The following is a 10,169-nucleotide window of genomic DNA, read 5'->3' on the forward strand; positions in this document are numbered from 1 at the left end:
GCGTGTGCACCGTAATTGCAGTGTGACGCTTGCAGGTGACCATAGCATTAGGCCAGGTGTGACGTAATCACATGACATCGCAGCTTGGTCAATGGTTGGTCGATCACGGAGCCCATGCAAAACCAGGTGCGGTGCCGAAAGCTTTCGGAGGGTGGCGGGCAGGATCAATGCATGGAAGCTACAGATGGCCTTCGAGTCGTCTCGGGTAAAGGGACCCTGCGAGTTCTTTCTTTTTCTTCTGGAAGTTAACTTTTTCAGATTAAACAGCAGCGACAAAATGTCGTTCTAGCTTTTTTTAAGAACCAAGGTGGTAAAGTGGGCATGTTGGTATTCCATGTTTATGAAGGAAGGAAAGATTACTTTTAAGGGCTCGTTTTTTCTTTGTTAGACACAATATTAATGAGAACTAACAGACAGCAATGCCAAGGCATTGCTGTCTGTTAGTTCTCATTAATATTATGTTTATGAAGGGTAAGAGCGCACTGAAGACGAACACACAATGAAGGCACACACACGCACACACATAGCGCTACTTTCAACAGTTTATTTTTGTGATCTCGACGCTACTTATTCGCCGCGAGATCGGGCTACAGATGGCAGCACCGTCGCCGCGCTAGTGTGGATGGGCGGTTGTCGGCGCGTATACAAACGCACACAACAGCGCTTTGTTGCGAGCGATTTGACCCGATTTCCGGCAAGCAAAATGCGTTGCTGCAGCTTTATGGTAATATGCGCACTCTTCATTCCCGAATTAATGCACGAAGCGCGCCGAACGTTACTATTACTTGTGTGAGTAGCGCATTCTGCCAACTAACGGGTTGCCCGCCTTCGGCAACAGTCGGCGTTTTCGCAATGGATGACGTTTTCTTGTTGTTTTATTTGCACATGTTTAGTTTGTGTTCCACTTACTATACGCACTGCTGTGGCGCGACTGAATTAATTATTTACTTCTTGTTCATCTGGATACCCCCAACAAAAAGAAAGCCCGTATTCCTGCACGATGAGTTCAAATAGCACTTTGTGCACTGCGTGCTCAAATATTCATCCGCATTTCTTATTCAGTTCTCCAATGTAGAACATTTGATAGGTTTACTGAGGAAAGCTAGGTGGCTGACAGCGCTTTAGCGCTACAGAAGCGTTTAACACGCACACGCTTGTTTTTATTCTAGTAACAGTACACAAAGGTAACTGTACAGCACGGAACTTTCGTCGATTAATTACTTGCACGACAGTAATGGAAAAAAGGCCCGGTTATTTCACGGGACCAAAGTGCGTTTTTCATGCGAATAGTGCCCGCTGCCTTCCGTCAATCTATAACAACGTAACACACACGCTCAAGATGTAAAGAAAAAAGATGTGGCTTCGCGTGAAATTACTACGACATAATTGTAAAGTACGCCATTTGGATTAATTTTGACCATTAGGGCTCTTTAACGCGTACCTTAATCTAAGTATACGAGTGTTTTTCTATATATTTCGCCACAAGTTAAAACTGCGCAAGGCAACTCAGTTTTGCGATTTCTGGGTCATTCCATTTTCTGTTCTTTTAAGAGGACAATTCAAGTACCGAAGTGTCAGGCGTGACTTGACAGAAATATTTCTGTGTAGTGGGACTAGGACCGTACACCAGAGGCGTAGCCAAGGGGGGGGGGGAGGGTTGGGGGGGTTCTAACCCCCTCCCCCGAAATTTTTCAATTTTGCTTGCGTAATATACACGCACACATACAAACACACACGAACATACATAAAGTATGGTTGAACCCCCCCCCGAAAAAAATTTCTGGCTACGCCCCTGCCGTACACAACTAAAGCTCGTCGCGTAACCTATAACGACAGTCCCGAAGTTATACCCCTAACCACAACGCGCAAGTGCACGAGAGCCTTTTTTTTACCACCGAGCTGCTAAAAGGCTATATTCACATGAGATTTAATACTTCTCATCTTTAGGGCAACACCTAGTGCACTTTGCAAATGCGCTTGAACCACAGAGCGGCACCTACACTGATATGACTCTCGTGAATACATAGTACGACGACCACACACAGCTCTCGACAAGTACACTCACTGATATTATTACAGTACATATACAGCCGATCAAGGTCAAATGCTTCTTTACATCGTGTTAGGCATACGTAGTACGTGCGTTTAAAGTTGCACTAACGCAACGGAACAAACCACCTTTTGAGCACGTGCACGACGTACGCGCACATGCAAACACAACGTGGCTAGCAGACGACGCATGGAGCAATCCACACTAGGCGCGGTTCAACCAGCAGCCGCCAGGAGGCAAGAACTGCATGCGAAGCGAACTGCCCAAGGCCTCCGTCTTTTTCGCCGCAAAACGTTATCGACGTCAATGTTGAAGGGACCACGGCCCAAGCGCTAATTGATACCGGGGCCGCCGTTTCCGTAATCTGCGAGAGCCTCTGCCGCCAGTTAAAAAAAAGTGACCACGTCGCTCTAAGGACTCATGCTCCACACTGCGAACTCGCAGTTCATAGCACCTTCAGCCGTGTGCACCGCGCGCGTTCATATTCAAGGAGAACTTTACGTCATTGAGTTTTTCGTGCTGCCGTCCTGCTCTCACGACGTTATCCTCGGCTGGGACTTCCTTTCGCGCCATCATAGATTGCGCCCGAGCAGAAGTCGCCCTTACGCCGCTGCAATCTTCTGTTTCGGGGCCTACCATATCTGACGCATGCAAACTTGTCATTGCTGCCGACACTGACGTAGCCCCAAACACGTCCACCCTTGTCGCCTTGGCTTGTCCGGCCGCTCCTGACGGCGCTGTCCTGTTCGCCCCGTCAGAGGTGTTTCTCCGCCGCCACGCCCTACGACTGCCGTTTGCCGTACCAGCGCCTCCTCTATTTTTCAGTGCCTGGGCGAACGCTCTCCTCGGGCCGTCGAGCGCGCGCTCCGCGTCCGCTCGCCGCTGCCGCGTGGTGGCGCTGTGCAAGTAGACTACGGGAAGCTGGCGCTGAATGGCCGCGCGTATCACAAAGCTCACGAATTCGTGTTTGCATCCGAGTTAAATTGCATTTATGCTTCTTGCAAGCTTTCACAGGTACAGGGGGATGGAAAGAAACGCGAACATAGCGGCGTGCTGTTTTCATCACGCTCTAACCGTGGTGGCAATAAAAAGATGCTAGATGGTCTTTTAGTGTGTTGTGGATGACGTCGTCTTTTCATCAATCATCCAGGCTATAACCACTTGAAAACAAATGCGAAACAGCAAAGGATGCAGATGCCGCATGTTCGCGTGTCTTTCCATCCCCGCTGTACGTATTCCGCAGGGAGTCGTCAGTCCGTGCTGCCGGTTCGATACTCGCACTCGAGTTTGATAGTATTCGCGTTTTATTTTCTATTTCAGCCTATTGCAATCGCCCCAATGCCTTAGTATGTCATACTGGTTTGTTCCTCTCTGCAAATCTAACTGAAAGAAATCACGATTATCTTTTTTTATTTCCCTTTATTGCTAAAGAAAAAAATCTCACAGGGTCCCTTATACATTCATCTAAGACGGCTGAAGGGCAAAAGCCATCTTCTTTTTCTTTAAGTCAATGTATTCAACATTCCCTGCCTCCCTCCGAGATACCTGAGGAGCCATATACTGAGGCTACAACAATCCGTCGACAAATACAAAGACGATCTTAAGCAATTGACAACAGGCCACGCCATCTTTCACGCCTTTCACATTGGCTCAGGTTGAGAGTCGGCACTACGATTTTATACTTGAACGACAACGTCTGTTCACACACATCGGTCAGTGTTGCAGGAAACGCGCGGCATATGTAGCTGTTTTTGTTTGTTTTTCGTACCACCACGATTTAACTGGTTTAAGCTCAGAAATGGTGGAATCACTTGGCATAGTTCCTCTTTTTCTGGCACCAGCTATTGCTTTCTCCCGGTGGCAACAAATGCAATTCTCAAAAGCTTTAAGAAGGGAACGGGCGATCACGTATATCCCCGGAAGCAGTCTAGTGACATTCCATGCTATTTAGTGCATGAACTCCAGGCTTGCGCATAGTGTGCTACACCAGTAGAAGGTAGCACGCATCGGGGAACTTTAAGCGCCCAAGCTTTCAGTATTAGCTCTTAGCAAATGCTGCTTTCGAAAATCTACTTTCAGACAGTCAAAAACCGGCTCTCAGTCAAGCGAACGTAACGGTGACAAAACAATTTTCCGCGCATCACTGGCATGCGCTCTTTGGTATCGGGCTAGCAGACGACGAGCGAGCGTTTCGATCAAATAGCCGCGAAAGACACATGCCTTCGAAATGGGCTGGTTGCCCAGAACGACTAGTGCTTCATGATTCCAGTTTACAAGTTTTAATTATACTTTAAACAACGCGAATACAGCCGAAAATTGAACCATATAGCAGCTTCGAATGCAGCCGCGGCATTCGTGTCCGCGAGCGACGACGCGTCGGCGGGTCTACTACGGTGGCGGCGCCCGGCGGCTAAAAGCCGCACTAACGCCGACGGTCGGTTCCCATTGCGCTCCGCTCCTTCGCCCAGGCACAGAAAAATAGAGGAGGCGCTGGCCGTACTCACCGTTGAATCCGGTGCTACCATCATGCCGATTGCCAACTTGCGCACCTCGCCCGTTAGTCTACTTCGCGGGGAATGTGTGGGAAGCATACATTCCGTTGACCTGCTTCGCTTTCTGGAGTTCGCTGAAACCCCACTTCACCACCAGCTGAATGCCATGACAGCCCCTGTTGCAGCACCTCCGTAGTCAGACATTTTTCACCCTTCTGTGTCCCCGGATCTATCACTGGACCATCGACGCGAACTATTGGCCCTTCTCGAAGAGTTCCGCTCATCCTTCGACTGCGGTCAGCCATCTCTGGGTCGCACAACGAGCGTCACGCACCACATCGACACCGGTGGTCATGCCCCTTTACGCCAACGACCATATCGCGTTTCGGCGGAAGAGCGCCATGTTATCAATGAACAAGTCGATGATATGCTCACGCGCGGAGTCATCCAGCCATCCGAGTGCCCCTGGTCGTCCCCTGTCGTGCTTGTGCGCAAAAAGGATGGCTCTATCAGATTCTGCGTCGACTACCGCCGCCTGAATAAGATAACTCGGAAGGATGTATACCCGTTGCCACGCATCGACGATGCCCTCGATTGCTTGCAAGGAGCAGAATATTTCTCGTCCTTGGATTTACGCTCGGGCTATTGGCAAGCTCCACTGGCTGACCCTGACCGCCCGAAGACTGCGTTCGTCACTCCCGATAGGCTTTATGAGTTTAAGGTGATGCCCTTCGGACTCTGCAACGCCCCAGCTACCTTCGAACGAATGATGGATAACATCCTTCGTGGCCACAAGTGGAATACCTGCCTAGGTGCTACCTTGACGACATTGTTGTATTTTCCTGCGATTTTCCGACTCATCTTGTTCGTCTTCGCGCTATTCTCACGTGCCTCGCCTCTGCTGGCCTTCAACTTAACATCAAGAAGTGCCATTTTGCTGCACGCCAACTCACCATGCTAGGTCACGTCGTCTGCAAGGAAGGCGTTCTTCCGGATCCCGCTAAACTTCGTGCCGTGGCCGAGTATCTCAAGCCCAATTCCATCAAGACGCTCCGAAGCTTTATTGGGCTGTGTTCGTAATTTCGTCGATTTGTGCGCGACTTCGCTGCTATCATCGCAACTCTTACCAACCTACTGACAGCCTCTAACGGCCTGTCGGCGTGGTCACAAGAGTGCGACGAAGCTTTCATGACGCTACGGCGCTTATTAACGTCACCTCCGATACTTCGTCACTTTGACCCTAATGCGCCTACGGAGGTCCATACTGACGCCAGCGGTGTCGGTCTTGGTGCTGTACTGGCTCAACGAAAACCCGGATACGACGAGTACGTTGTTGCTTACGCGAGTCGAACCCTGAAGAAAGCGGAGTGCGACTACTCAGTCACCGAAAAAGAGTGCCTCGCTATAATCTGGGCTTTGACCAAGTTCCGTCCGTACCTTTATGGCCGCCCTTTCGAAGTAGTCACGGACCATCACGCTCTCTGTTGACTCTCATCACTGAAAGATCCTTCAGGCCGCCTCGGTCGTTGGGCGCTTCGGCTGCAGGAATACGACATTCGTGGTGTGTACAGATCCGGCCGCAAGCACTCGGACGCTGATGCGCTATCCCGCTCACCGTTACCGTCTGAGACAGCTTCGCCGTCAGCCACTTCCGCTGTCTTGACGCCCCTTGACTTCGCAGACATGCCGTCGGAGCAACGCAAGGACGCGTGGATCTCCGAACTCGTCGGCTTCCTGACTGGTTCATTAGTTCATCCAGCGTCAAGAACTCTCCGTCGTCAAGCCACGCATTTCGCACTCCGCGACGGCCTCCTCTATAGGCGTAATTACGCAGCTGACGGTCGGAGGTGGTTGCTAGTGATCCCGCGCCACATGCGCACAGAATTCTGCACTGCTTTTCACAACGACCTGCAAAGAGCTCACGCTGGCGCTCTGAAGACGTACAACCGCTTGCGTGAGCGATACTACTGGCGCGGCATGTACACGTTCGTGCGCAAGTACGTACCTGCTTGTACTGCTTGTCAGCAGCGTAAAGCTCCACCTCAACGCCCAGCCGGTCCACTTCAGCCTCTACCTTGTCCGGGACGTCCATTCGACCGCGTCGGCATCGACTTATATGGCCCGCTTCCCCCGACTTCCTCTGGGAATCGGTGGATCATTGTTGGCGTGGACCACCTTACACGTTACGCAGAAACTGTAGCACTTCCAACGGCTATCGCAAGAGAGGTTGCGTTTTTAGGGGCGAAGCTCCTTAAGGCGGCACCCGTTCGTCTCTCGTAGTCGTCGTCGTCGTAGTAGTAGTAGTAGTCGTAGTCCGTAACAAGTCTTACGCTTTGACCTCCAAGGTGGTGCCGGTGGGAGATTTTTCCTGTGCGTTGTTGAACAATAAAAAATTCGCAGCGTGCGCGTTAACTAAAAGCCGAATTCTTCTGTCTCTCATTCCCCATTAGCAGCCATTGGCATGTTCCAGTAGGAAACGTTAGTAGAAGTAGAAGTGTAAGTGTTAGCTAGAAGCCGACTTCTTCTGTCTCTCATTCCCATTAGCAGCCATTGTTTACCTCCAAGGTAGTGCCTGGTGAGATTTCTCCTGTGCGTGATTAAACAATAAAAATTTTGTTCAAAACGCCGTTGATTGATGAAATAAACCAACGAAAGACGCCAGATGTTTTGTAAAAGCAAAACGAAAGAACGCCAGATGTTTCTAAAGCAAAGCGAAAAGACGCCAGCTGCTTAACGAAAGACGCCAGATTTTTCTAAAGCAATGGTTTTCTAAACAATGAAAATTCACAGCGTACATGTAAAAATTAAAGTGAGCTGCAAGTCGTCATAACTCATCGAACCTTTAGTATAAACGCGCCCGATCTCACGTCGGTGATGATGTACTGGGCAGAATTCACGGAAGATTCACGGTTTACCGATTAACCTCCGCAGCTTCGCCCACTCATCATCATTCACTCCGTGGATATGCTGTGATTTTTTATTTTACGCAACTTTGTCCTTCGCCACGGTGCTCCCCGTGAACTTTTGAGCGACAGAGGGCGTGTTTTCCTGTCTGACGTGATTCAGGCCTTGCTCGTCCAGTGCAACATCGTTCATCGAATGACCACCGCATATCATCCGCAGACGAATGGCCTCACGGAACGATTTAATCGCACACTCGGTGATATGTTGCCAATGTACACGGCATCAGACCAGACCAACTGGGACACCGTCCTGCCGTTCGTCACGTACGCGTACAACACCGCAACGCACGCGACCACCGGTTTCTCACCTTTCTTTTTTTTATACGGACGTGACCCGTCCTGCACGCTGGACACTATGCTTCCCTATACGCCGGACACGTCTGAATATACTGCGATTTCTGACGTTGCCAGATACGCCGAAGACTGCAGACAATTAGCCCTTTCGCTGACCACCGAGGACCAAGGCCACCAGAAGCTGCGGCACGACACCGACCGACCTCTCTCTACTTTCACGACTGGTGACCTCGTTTGGCTCTGGATCCCATCGAGCACTCCTGGCCTTTCCTCGAAATTACGTGCCCGATATCAGGGGCCCTACCGCATTCTTTCTCGCACGTCTCCTGTCAATTATGAGGTTGAGCCTCTGACATCATCCCACGATTTACGTCGTCGTGGTCGGGAAATCGTCCATGTCAGCCGCTTGAAGCCTTATTACGACCCCGCTATCCGCCTCGTGCATCGGTATGGTGGCGCCACCGCTCGGCTCAGGCGGTTGTGCCCTCTCACAAACCCCCATAGGATCCCATGCATTTTCAATGAAGTTTGCGATTTCGTTGCGCAAAAACAATCTAGCACCATCTCTCGACAATACGCCACACCGACGACGCAACACGTCCTCTTGCTTCCACCGACTGGCCATGCTCCAAGCTAACTCCTCTCTCCACTTTCTTTTATTTCTTTCGGTGGCCGTGAGAGCGCGCGCTCTGCACTCTGCAGTAGCGCACCCGACAAGACCGGCTGGGCTCGTCGCTTTCGTCGCGTCTTCCTTGAACGTTGAAACGTTAATATTGTGTTAAGGCGGTGGCCACACGTCGGACGATGAGCCCTGATTTCGTTCAGCTGCCATCTCATCAACGGCAATGTTTCAGACGCCTCAGTTGTGTACTTTTGTCCGTTGGTTGCTGGACAAGATGGCCTCCTGCAAGACCGCGTTTTTCCAAGTCAGCTGTGTGCGTAGTTCTCGGCGTCGTAGCAGTTTGATGACGCGAGGACGTCAACTGGTGCTACATCGTGGGAACCGCTGAAGTGACTGCAAGCTTGACGACATTGTGCCAGAATGTTCTAGCGTACTGTACGCGCACGATTGTGCTACACTTAAAATACCGCGCTTGGCCTCGAGCGTCAACCTGGTACGCCTGTGTGCAACAAGTGTGTTGTTATCGTTGTTGCGTCGGTTAATATTGAATTGCAATTGGAATACCGTTTTTGCAAAGGTGAGTGAAGCTGTAAGTAGTTGTCCTGCTATACGCTCGCTAGTCCACGAACATTACTTCTAGAATCGCATTTTATTTTGAGCTGCACGTACCAAAGGAGAATCTAGCATACGAGATACATTGCACGCGTGCGCATTTCCTATATAAATCTGAGTAATGCCACGCGTGCGCATTTCCTATGTAAGTCTGAGTAATGCCATGCTCAATTTAAAGCGCATGTGTTAGAGGATTGTGGCTTCAATGGTGAAAGTGATTAGATATTCCGAAATATGTGATTTTAATGCAGTTAGAACTTTCTCATATGTTAATACGGTCTGTGAAAAAAAAACGCTGTGTGAATGTTTGTTGGTCATTTGCTACAGTACTTTCACGCATTATTATGCAGCTGTGTGACGGCTGTTAAAACGTTCAGCAAGTTAGATTTTGGTTTTCTTGGCCTAGTTGAGTGCTAGGAGTGTTGGGCGAAGATAAAATCGCGTGTCTTTTGTGCGTTTCTTAAGCAGGCATAGAGCCGTAATAGTCATTGTTGTTGTACTGTTTGGGGTGTTCAATAAAACAAGAATGCTGTTTTGTGCTGCAACAATTTTTATTTCATCTGTGTTAACAGATCACGCAAACTTGGACACATGCACGTAAGAAACGTACGCAGTGCATCGCGCGCACGCATAAAAAAACGGGCCTGTCATTTTAAAACAAATAATATAGAACAATCGACGTAACAGACGGCATGGTTGTCTATTGGAGCAGCGTCGGCAGTACAAATATCAAACCAGAATGAAACATGAATAGAAAAACGGAGAGTAACAGGCGCTTTGTCCACGGCTTCTATGAGCCGCGTATATCCACCTATCGCCACCGTCCGCCGTTGGTGGCGCCACCAGTACCACTGAAAGCAGCAACGCACGAGGCGGATACTGACAACGCCTTAGGTCGCCAGGATGGCTCCGCTATTCACCAGGGGCCAATGTAGTGAACAGTACGTGACACGACGAAGAGCGAAGAAAGCAAGCCACAGTGCGAGCGACAGCCACGCGCCCCGAGCTTGCGCTTGCCTGGATCTTGGCCCTTGACGTCCCTCGGCGTTCTAGCAGTTTGTACGTGAATAAATCACGTGACAGAACAAATGCCCGGTTATTTCACGGGACCAAAGTAAGTTTTTTCATGCGAATAA

The sequence above is a fragment of the Rhipicephalus sanguineus genome, chromosome 2 (assembly GCF_013339695.2).
Source record: "Rhipicephalus sanguineus isolate Rsan-2018 chromosome 2, BIME_Rsan_1.4, whole genome shotgun sequence".
Classification (NCBI taxonomy): domain Eukaryota; kingdom Metazoa; phylum Arthropoda; class Arachnida; order Ixodida; family Ixodidae; genus Rhipicephalus; species Rhipicephalus sanguineus.